This window comes from Tenrec ecaudatus, chromosome 9 (genome assembly GCF_050624435.1).
Source record: "Tenrec ecaudatus isolate mTenEca1 chromosome 9, mTenEca1.hap1, whole genome shotgun sequence".
Lineage (NCBI taxonomy): Eukaryota > Metazoa > Chordata > Mammalia > Afrosoricida > Tenrecidae > Tenrec > Tenrec ecaudatus.
This window is the reverse complement of record NC_134538.1, coordinates 39,675,156-39,697,975: the sequence shown is the minus strand read 5'-3', so window position 1 is coordinate 39,697,975 and position 22,820 is coordinate 39,675,156. Positions and strand designations below refer to the sequence as shown.

Here is a 22,820-nt window from a genome sequence, read left to right as displayed (position 1 = left end):
TCCTATGTAATGGCAGCTCTGTAACACAAGATCCATGTTAAACCAAAATTTTATTTACCCCAGTGTGTTAGGCAGGGATCTCTAGAGAAACAAAATCAGGACACTTGTGATTAGATAGATAGATAGATAGATAGATAGATAGATAGATAGATAGATAGATCTATGTAGTGAGAGGGAGTATAACAGCTAGTTAGCCCACACAGCAGTACAGAGGGCTCAGTTCAACTCACTTTCTTTGAACAGTTAATATACTGATAGCCCTACAATTCACAAGGGCTGCAGGTCCAAGGTCAAGGAAGCAAACAGCGGCATCTGCTCTCAGGCAAGACAGGTAGAGTTTGCCCACTGACAGCAGACAGTAGGGTGGGGCCGCCACAGGTAGTAGCGTGGGAACATGGTGAAGCAGGCCCCAATGGGGTCTCAAGCTCCAGGAATTTCTGAACAGCAACACCACCAGTAGAATGGCAAAGCTGGTCTCGAAGGAGCCTCAAGTTCTAGCAATGCACAGCCAGGCGACAGACACAATCCACAGGTTGGCTCAGCCCACAGGTAGTGCAGCACATGGTTGAGGCAAAGGATTAGCCCAAGCAACAGCATGCTGGTCCAATAACCAGGGAGAAAGAGAAACGGGAGGCCAGCCTTGGAAAGTATTTATCTCGGTCGCCCTCCAATCAAGCTGTGACCTGATTAAACTCCGTCCACATGTTCCTACAGAGGCCTAGTCTGCACAATAAACCTAACTATCACACTCAGTTTGTGCCCGTCATTCTATGATTTGTGTCTGACTGAAGAGCTATCCCACCAGCATGTGTATATATGTTATATACACAAAGGGACAAGGAGGCTAACATTTAGAGAGACACCCCCATGACTATCTCCCGCAGTCTCCTTTCCCACATATGTGAAAATAAAATTTAGAATCTTTCGAATCCACCTGTTTCTGTAACCTGGCAACAGTGACAGTGCAATATGGGGCCTCTCTGTTACCACCGTGCAACACAAGGAATTTAAGGATGTAGCTTAAAGGGTGTCTGAAGATAAAGGAAAAAAAGAATTTTGGAAAGTGTGAGGGAATGAAAATTCCCTGATCCTTTCAGAGAATTACATCCTGTTAACTTACAGACAACAGAATATTCTGGAGCCCAAGACAGGTAAAGAGCAATGAAGGGCTGACACAAGAGAACTTTGGGCTTAGACATACTTTGCTTTCCTTTTACATTTTCCTCACACCGCTGAGATCAGGTTTTCTCCATCACAGACTAACAGGCAGATAAATTCAAAATAATTACTCTACAGTGGCCTCAGAAGAAACCAGGGAGATTGACTTCAGTCCCTCTCTATTTATAATGGCAAGGATCACTCACATGCAACTTATTCTTCAGGCACTAGGGTACAAATCCACCTGCAGTGTCTCTGGGTTCTCCATCACCAGTAGTCACTGCTGGCCCTGCATCTGCCACTTTTGGGAAGGGACTTCAGTGGGTGGGACTCATATGCTATGATGGTAATACAAATTATAACCTGCCCTTCAAAAACCAACTCTCCATCACTACAGACACATCAAATACTCAGTTATTCCTGAAGCTGAGCTCCATGACTGCTGAGGACATGGTCATGTGTTACTGTGCAAGGTACATAGTGAGAGGAAGTCTGAGAGCCAGACACCAACCCACCCTGCAGGGAGGATGGCTGGGCAGCAAGGGGTGCACAGGACCACCCAGGATTTAGATACTGAAGCAGGTGCAGATGGCTTCAGAGCAGGTTTCATTTTGTGGTTTCTGATTCATATATATCTCACAGCTTCCCTAAGGTAGTTCTATTTTCTTAATTCTGTTTACTCCTGATATCTGGGAATTCAAAAGTTGTATTATAATAGGAAAAACTTTTCTGTCTTACAGCAGTCAAAGGAATGCAACCGGAAATGCTGGTGTGTTGTTGTTGTTGTTGTTTTTCTCCTGCAGGGGTGCAGCCAATTTACCCTCTCCAAGTCAAAGGAAGAAAGGAAAGTTTTGATTTCAAATGTATCCCAGTGAGGAAACCACAGCAGTCCAAAATAGAATGTCTTTGTGGTATTATGCTTGAAATCAGAATACAGAGAGAATATAAGAGGGTATGCAAAAACAAAACAAAAAATTATTTTCAAACTCTGTATTTAAATTTTTTTAACAAAACAAGCTTACACTTAATACATTTGTCAAATCTGCAATTCCATTCTTGGAAACATTTTTCAAACTCAACTGTTTAGATGGCTAACAGCACCTCCCTCGTTTTTCTCTTCATGTCTACGTTCATCAAGTCACTGGCTTTTCATGTTCGTCTTCATTCATGGAAACAAAAAGAAGTCACACAGAGCAAGGTCAGGTGATTAAGGTCCGTGGGGCAAGAGAGGCATGCTGGCTTTTTCCACAAACTGGTGCACTGAGATAGCTACCTGAGCAGGTGCATTGTCATGGTTGCAAAACCAGCCCCCGTCTGTCACAAATCAGGACTTTTTTTGTTGCACTGTTACACAATCTTTTCCCCCATAGAAAGCTTAATTAACAGTCTGACCTGGTGGAATGAACTCCAAATGCACCAGGAGTCTACATTTTTGTCCGTTGGGGAAGGTGACAGGCCTTCCAAACAAGGTTTGTTATCAATGGACATTTCATCTTTTTTGAAATGAGAAAACCACTTGTACACTTCACACACACACCCATAGCGCTGTCCTTGTAAGCTGTGTTCAACATCACAACAGTTTCTGTGGCATTTTTCCTCAGCGGGGGGGGGGAGGGGATTTCAGAGCTGCATGCTGTTCTCTTAAATTGGCCATCACAAAAAAATGAAGTTCAAGTGAAACTGCTTTTAGAGAAAAAATTCACTGTGACCAGTGAGAACCTTCCCAGGTGAGGCCAGTGCCTGTACTAATTCAGAAGGAGTTGCTCACAGGAGCCAGAGGGAGGGGGTTGGGAGACGAGGGGGTTAATGGGATGTGTACTGTTGGTTTTTTCTTGGGGATACCCCTCATACATACTTTTGGCTTTGGAATTTACACTTTGAGGAGTCGCATGTAGATACTTTATATTGCCTGGGGTTTCAGGTCATTCACGTGAAACAACTGTTGCCCAGGAGAAAACATACAGAGCAAGAGGGTCCTGTGAGCCCTGGGCCAGTCTTGGGAAGTCTTCATTGACTAACTACGTAGCAGGGTCTACATTTTAATCACTCATAGTCTGGTAACTAAGAGAAAACTCCCAGTATTATGGACCCTTTTACTTGGCCATCCACGTGCAACCTGCCTACTTCTGAGCAATGTAGCAAGTTACAAAAGTTTCATAGAGACCCTAAGGAAGCGCCCTTAGGCTAACTGTATTTTATAAAGGAGGATTTTTGTTACAACGGGAATAAAAGGAAAGGTGTCTGTGAGAGGTTTTGAGAAGGTGAGGGGTTACGTTATGCTCAGCAGGTACTGAGAAGAAGTTACAGAGGCTGGCATCAAGACCCCTTCACTCAATAAACCTTAAATTCCTGCCTTTTAATAATATGGAATATGGGCAAAGCTCTTTGTCTTCTGTAATTTCTTCCTGCTGGATGCTTGGTGAAGATATGTATACTTTTCTGCAAGAAAAAAAAGGAAAACAATGAAACAAAATATACATACATATTAAAATGAGGCATCCTAGGAGCAGCAGGACCCATGGATCAATTAAGTCTTTTTTAATCCAGAAATTCCAAATGTATTTGATCAGACAATGTGTCCAGGGGTACATATTTTGAGAAAGTTTATTTTACACTTCACATTTTAAAATTTCACATGGTGGAATTAGATCAATGTGTTTCATTTTAGGCTGATTCCTCCCCACCCCCCACCCCCCGCCCCTTCTCTTCTATCTCAATAGAAGGAAATGTTTTCCAACATGGACCAGGCAGGGATTCTTTTTTCAGGATTTGTCACTTTCTCCCAGCCAGCTTGTTCTTGCACCCAGTCTCAGTAACTGCTATCTGGTCAACTCTGACTCGCCGCGACCCTGTAAGACAAGACTCTTTACGGGCATAGAAGGCTTCCTCTGTCTCCCTCGCAGTGACTGGCGATTTCAAACCTTTCTTCCTTTCTTTTTAAAAATCATTTTATTAGGGGTTCATACAACTCTTATCATAATCCATCTATATATCAGTTGTGTCAAGCACATCTGTACGTTCATTACCCTCATCATTCTCAAAACATTTGCTAAGCCCCTGGCATCAGCTCATTTTCCCCTCCCTGCCCATCCCCCCTCCCCCATGAACCCTTGATAATTTATAAATTATTATTTTGTCATGTCTTACACTGTCTGATGTCTCCCTTCACCCACTTTTCTGTTGTCCGTTCCCCAGGGAGAAGGTTATGTATACATCCGATAACAAGGGATATTCGGTCACCCAATTAGAGTTTTGTTGAAAGGATGTCATGCTGGGTGCTCTACAGGCCAGGAAGGTGTTCATCAAGCTTTACTGTTTCCTGTTCGTTTATAGGAATTAACATGCAGGTACACCCCTGTCCATCGTGTTCCTGTTCTTAGATGCTGTCCAGATGATTCTGACCCCTAGTGGCCCCTTGGGACAGAGTTGCCCCCTAGGGTTTTCTTGGCTCAAATCTTTATGGAAGCTGATTGCCGCTGGGTGGGCTCCAGCCAGCCCCCTTTTGGTTGGTAGCCAAACGCTTCACTACAGAGCCCCTCTTCTGGTAGAGAATTAAATTGTCATAGCGATTAGATCAGGGCCCCTCAGACAATTGGCACCTCCAGCTCCCTCTGCCTGCCTCTGATGGCTACCGACGGCGGTGGTTCATCCTATATCAGATCCCCTGGTCCAGCAAGAGCCCTGATGGCTGGTCCCCTTCCCCTCCCCCACTTCACCTGTTCCCGAGATGACAGCTGGCCTGGGATATTCCCTAGTGCTGCGATGTCCACACCCCCAAAGCCCCCAGGGAATTCTTGTGCTGTCACCTTGGTGCTTGCTACTCAGTGTGTCCACCCGGGAGTCTGTGAGGGTGCAGACCAAGTTCAGCTCTCCACTTACACAAGTCTCCCAGGTGACCTGCCCGGTCACCTGCTGTGAGATTGTCCTACCCCAGCTGGCCGAGGCATCAGTTCTTGAGCCACACCTGGTGGCCAGGGACAGTCTGGAGGCGAGGTGAGCCGCTGCTGCCGCTGTGTGGAGAGGCGCCTGGCCAGCAAATGTTTGTGGTGGCTAAGCCAGGATCAGAGAGGGACTCCTCTTTGCGCTGGTTGGCTTTGAACTTGCTGCTCTGTAAACTGTGCCTCATCTGACTGTGTGGGTGTTCTGACCCTGCCAACGACTTCCTTGGTTGATTGGGTCCCTCAGAGGGCTGTCCCTCCTGTGAGTCCCCACCCCCACTCAGCCTGAGTGCAAGCACCCTGGGGGCTGAGGGGGGGGGGAGGGTCGGGTGCCCTTGCCCGCCTTGTCTGTGTGTCCCCGTCCATCAGTGACTGTGCCAAGGCGGTAATAAACATCTGTCAGCCGGAAAAAAAATTGGGAGACTTAATGGAGAATCTTGTTCCCCACCCTGAATTCAAGATGCTGGGTGTGCGGACCATTCCTCAGATGTCTGAGAACCCACTGGCATACAGCACATTTACTTGGGCAGGCCTCCTCAAGCATTTGAGACAGATGCTCATTTCTAATGCAAACGTGGAAGAAGGTATCAACTGGCAAGTACGGCCACCTGTATCAGGACTGCCTCCTCTTGGCAAAACACCTTTCACCAGGGAGCTTCATTTGAACACTTCTATTGCTAACTTGGTCATCCTTCGTGGCAAAGATGTGCAAAGTGCAGATCTGGGGGGATTGAAAGATCCAGCCCTCTATACTTCCTGGTTAGCACCTGTTGATGCTTTTAATGTATGGAAAACTCAACGAGCCTTCAACAAGTATGAGAAGTCTGCCACATTGGTCAGCAACAGCCAGTTCGTAGTCAAGCCACTTGATCTGATTGTCGGCAAAGCGTGGAATGTGTTTGCTTCAAAAGCCTACATCCATCAATACACAAAATTTGGAATTGAAGAAGAGGACTTCTTGGACACTTTCTCTTTGTTAGAGCAGGTCATTTCCAGTCACTGTAACCTCTGATCTTGAACAAGAGTGTTTTGGGACTAAAATAATTATTGTTAATATCATTTCTGTAAGGGTTTCAACGTCTTATTTGTTAAAGTAACAGTGGAATGCTGGTTTCGTTGTGCACACTAGACCCAAAGGAAAGGAGGGACATCTTTATATTACAAAATAATGTTTTCAATGAAAACATCTTCTACTTACTTTTCATTTTTAGGGGAAAAATTGGTTCTTTTACAAAGAATATTAGAAACCCTTGCTGAGCTGTTGAGACTCGTGTCTGGAGTAGCCAAGGAAAAAGAATATTCCACTTGCCCTCATATTCCTAAATCTTCCGTCTTTTCTGAAAAAGAAAATTCATTCAATATAAAGTAAACCTCTGCTGCAAAATGTTAAGCTAAGAAATTCCAGTTGCGTACGTAAATACAAATGTATTTATCTTTGAAGTGCACGCTTTGAGCCAGCAGAGGGAGCTGTTGTCAAAAGCTACAACGAACATTTAAAAGTAAAAAGTCATAAAAATAAGTTTTGTTTTTTTTAAAGTAAGATTTTTTTCCCACTTAAGCAACTATTTAAGAAATGAATGTCAGGATTTTTATAATAAATATACATCATGTATTTCTTAGGGCTGTCCTCTCTGGTGGAAACTGAATTGGGTATCAGGAGGGCTACGTAGATTCCTCTTTTCTTCTCCATCTCACTCAATGCCTTGTTGTGCCTTTTTAACAGCGAAAGAAGCAGGGTCCAAAGTACATAATTATACATATTAAACTAAGAAGTCCCAGAAGTGGTAGGAGCCATGGGGCTCAAGATTTCAAAATAGTTTTTAATGTTCTTTTCTTTTAAAGAAACCAAGGCAAATAAAATCCACTTTCCTCAAACCTTCTACAATGTACTGTATACCTTCAAGTTTAGCCTACTGTCCATCCTCTGGTACACCCAGACATCCTAAGACAAGCTCCTCTTTTTGTGTTTTTGTTTTTGTAATCATTTTTATTGAGGGCTCATACAACTCTTATCGGAATCCATCCATCCATTGTGTCAAGCACATTTGTACATTTGTTGCCATCATCATTCTCAAAACATTTCCTTTCTACTTGTGCCCTTGGTATCAGCTCATTTCCCCTCCCTCCCCCACCATCCCTCCTTCAGGAAACCTTGATAATTTAGAAATTACTTTTTTCATGTTTTACACTGTCCAATATCTCCCTTCAGCCACTTTTCTGTAGCCTGTCCCCCCAAAGCTACTTTCTTTAACCTTCTTACATCCTCATTGTTTGCAGGTATTGCAAACCCTGACAAATACAGTTCACCTTTCCTCAATCCTTCTCCAACTTACTGCATACTCTCAAGCTGCGCTTTGCCCTCTTTCATCTTCTGGCACAGACGTAAAATTCACGTTCTTCTTCCTTCTTCAGCTTACCGAATCTTTTCCCCTAGCTGGCATTGGAACTTCACTTCTTGGCATCTATGATTTTTGCAGTTAACATAACTTTTAAACCTGCCCAATTGCGTATTGGGCAGAATAGTGGAGAACAGAGTGTAAGGGTTGGGAACAATGGGATGAATCGGCAAGACAGCAAAGTTGATGATGCTTTAAGATCTTGAACTAGTCTGTAGTTGCTACTGGTTTAATGACTGGCAGAATTGGTAAGTTGTAGGGAGAGTGAGTGGGCCTTAATAGGCCTTCCTTCAGGGGTTTTGACATTATAGGTTTCAGGCTTTTAAGTGTCAAAAGTGATAGGGGACTGAGGCACATTAGGAAATGTCAAGGTGTCATTTAACCTGATGTAAACAGGTTAGTGACGCAAAGTAACAGCATTTAAATGATATACCTCACCCGTGGGTTAACCAGAGCAGGTAGTAAAGGAGGGAATTGACAGGGAGGTACCAGGACACTAGAGCTATTTTGGGAGGAAGTGAAGGCAGGTAGCATTGTAAGAGAAGTAATAGGTTGGGAGGCTGTGAGGCTTCTGTCAATTGTATAGATATTCCTGTTTTGAATTGAGTATGGGGATGGGCAATATGGAATGGGTAGAAGCTTGTGTGAGAACTGCACATTATACCAGTGATATGAAAGTGTTCGTGTAATGAGTGACTCTGATACTACACTTGTGACTGCTGGAATAGTGGCTGGTGCTAAAGAAGTGTGTCCTACGTGTGTAAGTAATGTAGACTATGCAGAGAGGAAAGAAATGGGCTTACCAGAGATGACAGTAGTTACCCTGGGCATGAGGTGGGTGGTCTCCGTGGGCCTCAGACCCTGGACCCAGTTCTTGATTGCTGAGCCTACGAGCCCTGATGGTGAGGCATTTTTGAGGAGGTTGCTCCAGAGACATTATGGAAGAGGTGATCCTTCCCACTTTCTGGCAGAAAAGGCAATCAGCATCCTAGAGTCCCCTTTTGATTGTATTCTAGGACAGGTTCTGGCGGAAATCAGGGTCCAAGTGGCTTACCCACTTGTGGTTGAGTGTTAACTGGTTCAGATATACCCATTGTGCTTTGAAGGGTAAAGGCCAGCAAATGTATAAGCTCTTTCCTCACCTTGGGAGATGTGAGATAAGATGTGGATGAGGTAATGTAGTGCCACCTAGTGTTGAAAGAGTAAACCTGGTGAATTTATGAAAAGTCTTTGAGAGGCTATGACAGTGGTTCTTAACCTGTGGGTCACGACCCCTTTGGGGATCAAACGACCCTTTCAAAGGGGCTGCCTGATTCATAACAGTAGAAAAATTACAGTGATGAAGTAGCAATGAAAATAATTTTATGCAAAAAAAAAAATAATTTTATGCTTGGGGGGGTCACCACAACATGAGGAACTGTATTAAAGGGTTACGGCATTAAAAAGGTTGAGAACCACTGCTATATAAAAACTGTGCTGAATTTTCTCATGGGTTCTAGATATGAATTTCTATTGCTTCTCTGTAATGCCATATATTAGTTACATAATCTGTTGTCCATTTGAGAGGATTAAGAGCCAGGGGGTGGGGTGTAGCCTGTCAATCAGGTCACAGCTTAATGACCTTATTTGGAGGTGCTAAGGAGATAAATAGCTCACTGGAGGCAGGACATAGTATGACTCCCTGAAAGACATTCCACCTGAGAAGACATATGGAGCTAAACTAATGCCCTGAGCTTGAAGAGCCATGTAGAGACCCCTGCCAGTGCTGAGATGCTTACACACCACTGGATCCATAAGACTTTGCACCCACACTGGCCTGTGATATTTCTGCATTTGGCATCATTGCATGTGTTGTGTGAGTCTGAAGAGGAATTTATACACTGGAATCAGATATATGGCTAATATCAGACTTATGGATTTGATCTGGACTAGACTGGGACATTTTCTCAATATTCAATTACTCTTGCATGTAAAGCTCTTTCTTATTCACATATGAGTCTCCCTGGATTTGTTTTTCTAGTCTACCCAGACAAACCATGCTGCTACCCAGACACTCTTCCTGTCTTTTTTGTTTAATCATTTTACTGGGGGCTCATACAATTCTTTTTTTTTAAACAATTTATTGGGGCTCATACAATTCTTATCACAGTTCATACATATACATACATCAATTGTATAAAGCACATCTGTACAGTCTTTGCCCTAATCATTTTTTTCTCCTCTTTTTTTTTTACATTTTATTAGGGACTCATACAACTCTTATCACAATCCATACATATACATACATCAATTGTATAAAGCACATCCATACATTCCCTGCCCCAATCATTCTCAAAGCATTTGCTCTCCACTTAAGCCCCTTGCATCAGGTCCTCTTTTTTTTTCCCCTTCCCTCCCCTTTCCCCCCTCCCTCATGTGCCCTTGGTAATTTATACATCGTTATTGTGTCATATCTTGCCCTATCCGGAGTCTCCCTTCCCCCCTTCTCTGCTGTCCCTCTCCCAGGGAAGAGGTCACATGTGGATCCTTGTAATCAGTTCCCCCCTTCCAACCCACTCACCCTCCACTCTCCCAGCATCGTCCCTCACACCCTTGGTCCTGAAGGTATCATCCACCCTGGATTCCCTGTACCTCCAGCCCTCATATGTACCAGTGTACAGCCTCTGTCCTATCCAGCCCTGCAAGCTAGAATTCGGATCATGGTAGTTGGGGGGAGGAAGCATCCAGGATCTGGGGGAAAGCTGTGTTCTTCATCGGTACTACCTCGCACCCTAATTAACCCATCTCCTCTCCTAAACCCCTCTATGAGGGGATCTCCATTGGCCGACACTTGGGCCTTGGGTCTCCACTCTGCACTTCCCCCTTCATTTAATATGGTGTATATATATACATATACATATACACATATATACACACACTTATATCGTTGTTGTTTTTTTTGCATGATGCCTTATACCTGGTCCCTTGGCACCTCGTGATAGCACTGGCCGGTGTGCTTCTTCCATGTGGGCTTTTTTGCTTCTGAGCTAGATGGCCGCTTGTTCACCTTCAAGCCTTTAAGACCCCAGACACTATCTCTTTTGATAGCTGGGCACCATCAGCTTTCTTCACCACATTTGCTTATGCACCCATTTGTCTTCAGCGATCCTATCATGGAGGTGTGCAGTCAATGATATGATTTTTTGTTCTTTGATGCCTGGTAACTGATCCCTTCAGGACCACTCGATCACACAGGCTGGTGTGTTCTTCCATGTGGACTTTGTTGCTTCTGAGCTAGATGGCCGCTTGTTTATCTTCAAGCCTTTAAGACCCCAGTCACTATCTCTTTTGATAGCCGGGCACCATCAGCTTTCTTCACCACATTTACTTGTTCACCCACTTTGCTAGCTTCCAAAAAGAAAAAACCAATAGCCCACTTGAAAGGTGGGCAAAGTACTTGAACAGAAGTTTCACAGGCGCAGAAATCCGAATGGCCAACAAACATATGAGAAAATGTTCCCGATCTTTAGCCATAAGAGAAATGCAAATTAAAACAACAATGAGGTACCACCTGACACCCTCAAAGGTAGCCCAATTCAAAAAATCAGAAAGCAACAAGTGTTGGAGGGGCTGAGGGGAGACAGGAACTCCCATCCACTGCTGGTGGGACTGTAAGTACGTACAGCCACTATGGAAATCAATCTAGTGATACCTAAAACAGATGGAAATAGAGTTACCATATGACCCAGCAATCCCCCTACTGGGCATATACCCAGAAGAGGCAAGAAACAAACCAAGACCAGACATCTGTGCTCCAGTGTTCATTGCGGCACAGTTCAGAATTGCAAGGAGTTGGAAGCAACCCAAATTTCCATCAACTGACGATTGGATTAAAAAACTGTGGTATATACATACAATGGAGTACTAGGCATCACTAAAAAGCAGTGATGAACGTATGAGGCACATAGCGGCATGGGAAGAACTAGAGGAAATCATGCTAAGTGAGGTAAGTCAGGCACAAAAGGACAAGTACAACATGAGCCCGCTGAGGTAAGAATTAAAACATTTTTAAAAAAGCAAAAGTGGCATAGGGAAAAAAACTACTGTATACAAACATTTTTTTTCCCGCCATATATACAAACATTTTAGGGGTGAAGACTGTGTAGTATGGAAGAGACCAGACCAAAACCAGGGATGTACATGGTAGACAATGGTGGAGGAAGCGGGGAAAGGAAAACAAAAGGATGAATACAAGGAAGAAAAGGGTAGTGGGGTCATGGGCATTAATCCACCCAAGGGGAGGGTATTGTTTATATCTCATACAATTCTTATCACAGTCCATACATACATCCATTGTCAAGAACATATGTACATTGGTTGCCATCATCATTCTCAAAACATTTGCCTTCTACTTGAGCCTTAATATCTGCTGCTCATTTTCCCCCTCCCTCCCCACTTCTCCCCTACCTCGTGCACCCTTCATCATTCATATATTACTATTTTGTCATATATTACACTGTCTGACATCTCCCCCTGCCCTCTTCTCTGCTATCCCTCCCCCAGGGAGGAGGCTATATGTAGATTCCTGTAATCAGTTCCCCCTTTCTACCCCACAGTCTCTCCACCCTCCAGGCATCACTACTCTCATCACTGTTTCTGGAGGAGTCATCTGTCCTGGATTCCCTGTGTTTCCAGTTGCTCTCTGTACCAATGTACACCTTCTGTTCTAGCCAGTTTTGCAAGGTAGAATTGGGATCATGATAGTGGGGAGGAGGAAGTATTTAAGAACTAGAGGAAATTTATATGTTTCATCATTGCTACCCTGCACCCTGCCTGGTTCATCTCCTCCCCCCAACCCCTCAGCAAGGGGTGTCCAGTTGGCTACCATTGGGTTTTGGGTCTCCACTCTGCACTCACCCACATTTTCAATGAATGATGTTTTGTTCCTTGATGCTTGATACCTCATCCCTTCGACAGCTCATGGTCACACAGGCTGGTGTGTTCTTCCATGTGGGCTTTGTTGCTTCTGAGCTATATGGCCGCTTGTTTATCTTCGAGCCTTTAAGACACCAGACACTATCTCTTTTGATAGCCTGGCACCATCAGCTTTCTTCACCACATTTGCTTATGCACACATTTGGCTTCATTGATCATATCAGGGAGCTGGGCACCCACTGATATGGTTTTTAGCTCTTTGATATCTGATAACTGGTCCCTTCTGCACCTTGGGGTCAGACAGGCTGGTTTGCTTCTTCCATGTAGGCTTTGATGGTTCTCAGCTAGGTGGCCGCTTGTTTATCTTCAAGCTTTAGGAGCCAGAGTAGTTATATGAATAATATGAATATCTTTCCAGGTAAGATTATAAGACTGAGTGATATTTTAAACTTTCTGGCATAAATGTCTACGTCAGAGGCAAAAGTTTCCAGACATCTTCCTAGAAAAAAATAAACCATAAATTTGAGAAAAGAATATGCATTTTTACCAGCCCTTCTGCTCCCATGACTTCTCGGAGAGGAAGGAAGGAGGCAGGGTTTGAGGATGGACTCTGGATTCAAAGAAGCTGCTTCTGTGCAGGGAAGAGTTGAACAAAAACTGGTGAGAGGAAGGAATGATGCCAGCAGCAGGGGAGAGATGTCAGATTGCTCAGAAGATGGTGCTGATGGGAGGGCACTCTGACACAGAAGGAGTGAAGGGAGAAACTTGTGGTGTGGGGAGGGAGAAATGACTGCAGAAGTTGTATAGATAACAGGGTAGGGGGTATGGGATTACAGAATGTCAGAAGGTGGTGGAGGAGATGGAGGTGGAGGAGATGGGATTACAGAATGTCAGAAGGTGGTGGAGGAGAAGGTGGTGGAGGTGGGAGTGGGAGGGGTTTAGAACAAAGGAAGAAGACGTTCTTGAGGAGGGGGTGAAACAGCACTAAAGGAAGAGGCTGACTGAGGCTTAACGTGATCTGAAAAACTAGAAGGGCAATTTTACCCTGGGCTTGCAGGAATTGAGGAGGAAGGCAATCCTGATAGAGATGGGGATGAGAGCAGAGACTATAGAATGCTTGCAAGTATGGTTGTTGAAAAAAAAATTTGATTTGCAGTAATCATTAGAATTTTTAAGTCAGGAGTGCCATCTAGTGGACATTTCAAATTGTGAGGATTAATTTGTAGTCGCTAGATTTTCTATAATCAGTTGGATACCCAGCAGTTCCAGGTTGCATTCACAGTACATCCTATAATCAAAGGCTGAATGAGTGAAAAATTGAGCTCGTGAGAGGAGCCACTGGCTGAGAAGGACATCTGACTGCAGATGACCCTGGAGTGGGGAGCTTTGGATTTTACACTCACAGATCCTTTCGAATTGGAATGTCTCTAACTGCAGACATACAAGACTGCTGTGATGGGTCCGGGAAGAGGCCACCAGAGAATCAGTATTAGAGAGGCTAATGTCTCAACAGTCCTGGCCACAAATACCTCTCTAGAGTTTCAGCACCATTATGTTGGAACGGGAATAAAGGAAAAGCAGAGCCAGATAATAGATTTTAATTAACAGGTTTTAGTAGAGTTAACGAACTGCCAGGGTGTTTAGATTGGAATGAGAGTAAAGAGGGCAGGTTAAAGGAAGTTTGGAAGACAGTAGAGAGAGAATATCTGACAGGAAGAAGGGAGAGCTAGAGAGAGGAAGAGACTGAGGGACTTGCGGCCACAGGAGAAGGTGCAGAAAGTCAGAGAGAGAGAGAACAAAGGAATCCCATGTTAATAATCTTTGGGGCCAGAAATAAATCATTATGTCTAAAAGGAGTCTACTATTCCCCACATTGCCTGTGGCACCAGGGGAATGGTGAAGAGAGGGGGCAAGGTCTCTGTGAGACTATTTTGAGAAGACGAGGTGTCACAGTATGGAGCTACCTCATGGGGGTGGAGAAAGGGTTAGAGACGCTGGCTATGGCTGAGAGCTGCCCCTTCGCTCAGATGGACCTTATAATTTTCTAAAAGCATTCAGTAAAATAACTTGAGGGATTAAAATCAATGAGTAATTTAATCAATGAATTTTTTCAGATGATAAATTTTATTTGGGTCAGTAATGGAAAGGATGAGAGTGTTACCGGATATGTATAGTATATTGTAAGCCTGTCTGATTATGCAGAATCTAAACCATAATGAAACTAAACCAAGAAAATAATCATGAAATAATTATGAAAAGTAATTTGATAATTTCCAAGCTGTATAACAAGGAGTATCTTAAAAGGAAAACACATAAATTCTTTGTAAGACCTCCAAAGTGAAAAATGCTACCATGTAATTTACAAAATTTCCAGTGATATATGCACTCAACCTCACTGCAGATCTATAAAATCTAAGTATCCCATTGTGTTGGACAGCAGAAGGAAACACTGCTTAATCCTACACTGTCCTTTAAACCAAAGGAGGAGGAGAGGGAAGAGGAGAAGAGAGAAGACTGTCATGGAGATAAAGTGACACATGGCTGGGAAAATTGGGCTCCAATATCAACACTGTGAGGAGGGTACAGGGCCAGGCAGTATTTCCTTCTACTGCATGCAGGCTCTCAAGGAGTCAGGACTGACTCCAAGGCACCTAACACCACCACACTGTCTTAACAATATTTGCTATATTGGAGCCCAGTGTTGCAACAGCCACTGCATCAATCGATCTCCTGAGGACTTCGCAAAGGAAATGTCTTTCCTTTCCATGGTCCTTTCAGTCAGCACAGCCTGTTTTCAGATTAAGAGCCTGCCGTCTGAGGACACTGACACCGATGACCATGCAAGAAACAGAGAAAAGTCGCATCCTGAAAATGTCCGAGACCCACAGCAGAAGGTGGCTGTGCTGGACGGGGGCAGGGACTGGGGCAATTTGTTTGCAGACTTGAATTGACTTGCTGAATACAACTTTGTAAAACAGGAAACTTTCACTTCCTGTTAACTACTTTCAGTTCTGGGCCATTAAACTCATTCCACAAAATGGGAGAGAACATGCTTTCTGACTCCAATCATACAATCATACTCTGTCATTGAGTCTATTCCAACTCACAGGGACTTTATATAGGGTTTTCTGGACTGTAGATCTTTATGGACAGGTAATGTAATAGTTCTCCTTAGAAACTGGAGTTTCGATGGCCAGTGCTCTAATCACAGTGCCACCAGGATTTCTGTATCCTCATTGTATTAAAAAACAGAATAAAAACCAACCAGGTGTTGTTTTAGTTTGTGTAGAGGTGATTCTGGCTCAGAGTAAAACTGCTTCTCTTGTGTTAAAAGAGAAGAGCAGGGCTTATTCATTTGATTCAGCAGGGACCCCATATCGACCGATGAAATAAAACTTAAAGTACAAAATGAAACTTTTTTTTTCAGGAACACTTCCTTACTTTACTTTTCCCTCTTTTCTGCTTTTGAAAGGAGTGGTTGGTTTCAAAATATCAAATGACACTCAAAAGCAGATGTAGACAACACCAATCATTGGCATAGCATGGAGAAGGCCACAAGTAAGGACCAGATAGCAGCAGCAGGTGACAAATGGGAAGCGATTGAAGCAGTGGTTATACAGGTTCACACGAAGCTCAAAATATGCGGCAGGTGATGCCCTACTGTTAGTACAGGTTACATCAGTCACTACTTTAGTGGGTACCCTCAGTGTGTTTGTGTTTAGATTCTGTACATCAAAGCAATTTCCTCCAGTGAAGAGCTCATGGCTTACACGAAACACAGGGTTGCTGGAGGGCACTGGACCCGTCCATTAGTTTTTTAAGATGCTGTCATAAATCTGATAGATGTACTGAGAGACTTCAGAAGCTCTGCACTTCAGTAACAATATATAATTGGGTTTCCTGACTGGATAAAAAGTTTGGCCAAAATCCATTTCCCATGAGCTTCAGCGATTGGTACAGTATGTTCTGCTCTTCCATATTTTGCTTGGCAACAATATAAACATTGCTGTTTTGCAATTTTCCGGAAACAGTGTTGGCATTTAAATGACATTTCTTCATCTGAAACTGAAGTTCATTTTCATTAGGAATATCCTTCCATGTTGCAAAGAAGATCTGGCATTCCATTTTGCCATCTTCTACAAAAAGCATATTGAATGGAATGAGGTAGCTGAAGTAGAAAACATCTGTGTTAGTCTGGGTAGACTAGAGAAACAAATCCATGGACACACATATGGGTATAAGAAAGAGATTTATGTATGAGCAATTGGACATTGAGAAAACATCCCAGCCCAGTCAAGATCAAGTCCATAAGTCCAATATTAGCCCATATGTCCAAAACCAATCTATAAAGTCCTCTTCAGACTCACGAAACACATGCAATGGCACCGAATGTAGAAGATCACAGGCGAGTGGGTAGAAAGTCTTTGGATCCAGTGGCATTGGAAACATCTCAGTGCTGGGAGGTCTCTGCATGGCTTCTCCAGCACCTAGGGCTGCATCAGGGTGGGTCCATGTGTTGTGGCAGCTGCTTGTCTCCCAGGGTGTGAGCAGAGTCTCCCACCTCCAAGGAGGAAATAGTGGAATTCCCAGAATCCTTAGGGGAAGGCTATGCCCACACAGAAGCCTCATTGGTTATGACCTGATTGACAGGCTGGACTCCACCCCTACACGCTTAATCCTTAAATTGACTGTTATATAACTACCACAACATCCATATTATTTTTCACAACCACCTGCAGAAGTTCCATCTTCATGACTGGGTCTAAGGTGTTGAGAAGAAGGGAGATGTCAATGCTCTGGTTTGGCATCAGTGGTGTATAGATGGTCAGAGGTGTGCTGGGCATGGCACCAAAGTTATTCTTGTTTAACTGGATGGCAAAGTCTGTCATGTGCTGCAAACCTGTGTGGGTGAAGTTCATTTCCATATAGATGTCGCCTTGATGGTAAGTGAATGTTCCTGAAATCTCCAAGCCTTTAAACTTTGCTGCAGTCACATATTCTCCTGTTTCTGTGGAAAATTCAAAAAGGTCATTCAGCAGTAGTAGGTGGTCAGCAGTAGTAGGTGGAAGAGCAAATTTTGCAGGCACTGAAGATGGGATGCAGGACTGCCCAGCCAGACTATCTAGTTCCCCTGCCAAGAGATCCACTGCTCCCATTTGCATGGAAGACACCTGTGGCTCATTGACTGGGAGACTAAGATCAAGATTCAAAAGATCTCCTTGAGGAATCAAAAGGTTGCCTGAGTAAAGAAGCTGAGGTTGTTCCAAGTTGGTTGCAGTGATCGTGCCAACAGGGTTGTCACCAGAATCAGTGCTTCCATATTGAATGGGTGTTTGTTATGGATCCTAAGACTTCCTTCTACAAACGCATTGGGAAGCTGATGGTACACAGAGGCTACAGAGTCAGTGTGACAGATTAGTTCATCTAACAAGGTTGGCTCAATAAGGTCTGTTTCCTTGGAGATCAGTGGTTTCTCAGACAAGACTACTTCTTTGGCAGTGACGGAATCTGTTGACAGAAGGTACCAGTGAATGTAGCCCCAGTTGCAAAGTTCAGGGTTACCAGAGTCCTCAGTTGCCGAACTTTCTAGAATTCGTTGATTCCCTTTTCATGCACAGAAAACATCGTTCTAATACTAATTTCTCTTTTTACATGTCCAACACACACCAAACATACATCTTACCTAAACAAATCCACAGGTGTAGTGAAGTAAAAATCTATACATCTATGGAATTGTATGTTCTTGTCCCCTGAAAATGTATCACGATGCTTTTCTCACATTAATAAATGGTCCATGAGATATTAATTTTAAAACTTTACTCTTTCCTGTAATTACAAGGCATTTGAATTACCAATGATATTGGAGGTTTTCAGAATTATAGGGAGAAAAAATCAGAAGCAAAGTTCCAAGTCACATCATATCACTTGGAGACTGGGAGACTGGTGACAAGAAGCAGAAAGTTAGTGGAAGTAGCACTGTGCCATGGATCAGAAATACCCACTGAACTCAGAGACGTGGTGACATGATGATTCGGGGTGGTAGTAACATAATCTGTTGTCAATTTGAGAGAATTAAGAGTGAGGGAGTGGAGTTTAGCCTGTCAAGCATGATGCAGTTTGATGACCACATTTTGGAGGCAGGAAACAGGCCACTCCCAGAGAGACATTCTTGTTGACAAGCCACATGGAGACTGACTGATGGAAGTCAAAGCCTCAGAGGTGAAGGAACCACGTGGAGAACCCTGCCAGCACTGAGATGCCTCCTCCACCACTGGATCCACAAGACTTTCCCCCCACCAGCCTGTGGTCTTCCTACATTCAGCATCATTGCATGTGTTGTGTGAGTCTGAAGAGAAATTTATAGACTGGTACTGGACATATGGGCTAATATCAGACACACGGATTTGGACTGGACTGGGCTGCTTTCTTAATGTAAAATTGCTCTTGTACATAAAGCTCTTTCTGATACACATATAAGTGTCTCTGGATTTGTTTCTCTAGTCCACCTGGACTAACACATTTTGGTACAAAATGAGAAAGAATTAGGAAATTAGCTCTACTACTGTCTGCAACTCAATGGGACAGTTGGAACAAATTAAATCCATGTTGATAGAGGGAAGTGGAAGACTGTCGGCTGTTGATCAACTCTGTAAATGTACCATATTTAATTGAGATTTAGTTTGTTAAAAGGCATTTCCCATTGCCTCATTTGCATGTGAAAGTTGGACACTGAATAAGGAAGACCGAAAGAGAACCACTGCGTTTGAATTGTGGTGCTGGAGAAGGTCATGAAAATACCCTGGCCTAACAGTACAAACCAGTGTGTGTTGGAAGGAGTGAGGCCAGAGTGCTTCTGTGAGGCAAGGATGGCAAGACTTTGTCTTGCACACTCTGGACAGATTGTCAGGAGATAATTCCTGGAGAAGGGCATCGGGCTTGGTAAAGTGCGGGGGCAGCAAAAAAGAGGAAGGCCTCAGAGAGATGTATTGATACGGTGGCTGCAACGATGAGCTTAGACATAGGAACAATTGTGAGGTTGGCGCAGGACAATGTAATGTTTCATTCTGTTGTGCATAGGGTTGCTATGGGCTGGAACCATCTTGATGGCACCTAACAATAAGGATAAACCAGCTCTACAGTAAATTCATTAGTAAATTCTATTGTAAATTGACACCTGTTAATTCTTGAAGATCTGGGCCTGTGAGAAAGTCTGTTCTAGGGGCTCTCCCTTACCCCACCCCTGCCAGTAGCATACTCTGGGGTGCTGTAGGAGTGGGGCCCCACCAGAATCATGCTTCTTGGGGGACCCCTGGCACCCCCCCCCACTGGGAGCATGCTTGGGGGCGGCTGTAGAAGTTGGACACCACCAGAAGTATGATTCTGGGGTCTCCCTCTAGCACCTCCTGAAAAAAGCATGCTCAGCAGGGTGGGGTAGGAGTGGAACCCCACCAGAAACAAGCTCTGGGGAGCTCCCCCTGGCACCCCCATCAAAAGCAGTCTGTAGGGAGGTGTAGGAGTGGTATCCTGACAGAAGCATGTTTCTGAAGGGATACCCCCCTTCTCCCCCTCCCATCCCACCCCCACCCCACCAAGCAGGCTCTGGGGGTATGTAGGAGTGGCACCCAGGCAGAAGCGTGCTTCTGAGAGGGGCTCCTCCTGCCCCCAACCCCTACCAGAAGCAGGCTCTGGGGTGGTGGCAGGGGTACACCACCAAAGCATGCTTCTGGGGGGCTCTCCCTGGCAGCCCCTCATGGGAGATGTGTCTCTGGTGGGCCATGTGGGAATGGGAACCCATCAGAAGCCTGCTTTTGTGGAGCTTCCCCTGGCACCTCCCCCAGAAACATAGTTGGGGCAGGTATAAGAGTCGGTCCCAGTCAGAAGCAGGCTCTGAAGAAGGTATAAATGGAACCGCACCAGGAGAATGCTTCTGAGGGCTCTCGTTGCCCCACACACACCAGAAACATCCTCTAGGGGGATTGTAGGAGTGGAATCCTGCCAGAAGCATGTATCTGGGGGGCTCCCCCCAGCACCCACCGCCAGAAGCAGGATCTGGAGAAGGGATGTTGGGGTGGGACCCTGCTAAAAGCCTGCTACTGAGGAGCCCCCCTAGGACCCCTCACCAGAAGCATGTTCTGGGGAGGGGGTGTAGGAGTAGGACCCCATCAGGATGCTTTTGTGGGGCTCCCCCTGAATCTGCCTGCAGAAGCATCCTACAGAGAGGGTTGTAGCAGTGGGACCCCAAGAGAAGCATGCTTCTGGAGAAACCCCCCTTGCATGCTTGGGGGGCTCCTTGAATCTCTCTCTTAAAGTATTCTCCCCCTTGCACTCCACCAGAAGCATTATGTGGGGGGGCTGAAAGAGTGGGGCCCTGCCAGAAGCATGCTTCTGGAGCTCCCCCTGACCCCCCCTACAAGAATTATGCTGTGGGGTGGGGGAGGGGTATAGGAGTGGGATCCCACTAGAACCATTCCTCTAGGGGGCTCACCCTAGCACCCCTCCTCAGCAGCAGCCTCCCTCCGGGGTTGTATAGGATGGGACCTGAGCCTGCTACAGAGGAGCACTCCCTGGAACCTCCCTCCCCTCCAGAAGCAGGCTTTGGGAAGGGGCGTGGGTGTAGGTGTGGGACTTTACCAGAAGCATACTTCTTGGGGATCCCCCTGCACTCCACACCAGAAGTAAACTCTTGGGGGGGGGAGTGGGAACCTGCCAGAAACGTGCTACCTAGCAGGCTCGGTTTGGGTATAGGAGAGGGACTCCACTAGAAGCATGCTCTGGGGGGGGGTGTAGGTGTGAGACCCCTCCAGAAGCATACTTCTGGTGGGCTCCTCCTGGCACGCCCTGCAAAAAAGTAGGCCCCACTCCCACACTCCAGACGGAGGCATGCTTTTTGCTGGAGCTGGTGGGGAGCAACCCTACAGGAAACAAAGATTTCTCCCGAGTTGCCTCCCCCAAATATATGCCAAACTTAGGTGCTTGCTACGTATGGTAAATGACTACACTTGGAGGCCAAGGAAAGTAGTAGGTCAGGGGTTATTCTCCCTGGGGGTTATCAGCCATCCAGAGCAAGCAGACAACACTGTTTATCCCACAATAAGTAGGGCGGAGAGAAGTTCATCGGTGGGGCTTCAAGCTGAGTGCCCTGTTCCTTGGGAAGGTCTGAGACTAGGACCAGCAATGGCCCTAACAGGGCCTTCCCTGAGCCACGGGGAGGTGAGTGCCCAGAGTAAAGGGCTCAGCACAAGGGCAGACTGGCCAGGATAAGCCGTGGACTCAGCCTGCGGAAGGGACCGGTGGATACCTTCTTAGCTGGAGCTTGGAACACTCACGGCTGGCAAAGTTGAGTTCAATGGCTCCGGTGAGGCACCCTCTCCTGGGGCCACACCCAATTCAGATAACTCTCTCCTGCCCTCTCCTCTTCCATCTCCATGTGGACCACCAAGTGGGGCTGAAGTGAGCATACTACCATGAAATATGTCTGACTCCTTCACTTTACTCTCTCTTCTATCTCTCATGACCTCAATGACTTTACTACAGTAATGTTTACTTATTATCTCTGTACAATTGGGCCTACCAGACCTGCGATGATTCGTTAGGGGCTGGCTATCCTGACACAACTTCGAAGCATGCTTCTGGCAGAGTCCCACTCCTAGACCCACACCCAAACCCACCCCACAGAGGCATGGCTTTCGACAGGATGCCAGGGGGAGTCTCCCAGAAGCATACTGCTGGTGTACACTCCTACACCCCCACACCAGATGCAAACTTCCGGAGTGGGGACTGCCAGGGGGAGCCCCTCAGAAGCATGCTCCTGGTGGGATCCCATTCCTATACCACCACCACCCCAGATGCATGTATCTGGAGGGGTGCTAGCAGGGGAAGCCCCCAGCAGCCTGTTTCTGGCGGGGTCTCACTCTTACACCCACCCCAGAGGCATGCTTCTGGTGGAGGCTGCCAGGGTAGCTCCACATAAGCTTTCTTTTGGCAGGGTCCCAGTCCTATACCCCCCTCCTCAAAGGAATGCTTCTGGTGGGGTCCCAACTCCTATATCGCCCCCAGTGGCTTGCTTCGGGATTGTGGGGCCTCCCAGAGGAGCCCTCCACTAGCAATCTTCTGGCAGGGTCCCTCTCTTCCATGTCCCCTAGCCATGCTTTTGGCAGGTGGTTGCCTGGGAGACACCCTCAAAAGCATGCTTCGCACGGTGCCCTACTCCTTCACCCCCGAGAGGCATGATTCTAGTGAAAGCTGCAAATGGGAGGCCCCCAGAACATGCTCCTTGCGGGTCCCATTCCTACACCAACAGTGGGAGCCATCAGAAATAGACTTCTGGTGGGGTCCCACTCTTGCACTATTCCCCAGAGGTATGCTTCAAGAGGCTTCTGACAGGGTCCCAGTCTACAAAATCCCAGAGGATGCT

The 22,820-nt window shown here is 45.5% G+C and overlaps 2 pseudogenes; one reads left to right on the top strand and one right to left on the bottom strand.

Moving 5' to 3' along the window:
- Window positions 1-1,593: 1,593 nt before the first annotated feature.
- LOC142457241 (tubulin delta chain pseudogene) lies at window positions 1,594-6,124 on the top strand (annotated as a pseudogene).
- Window positions 6,125-15,060: 8,936 nt separating this feature from the next.
- On the bottom strand, window positions 15,061-19,699 carry LOC142457240 (AP-2 complex subunit beta pseudogene; annotated as a pseudogene).
- Window positions 19,700-22,820: the final 3,121 nt, after the last annotated feature.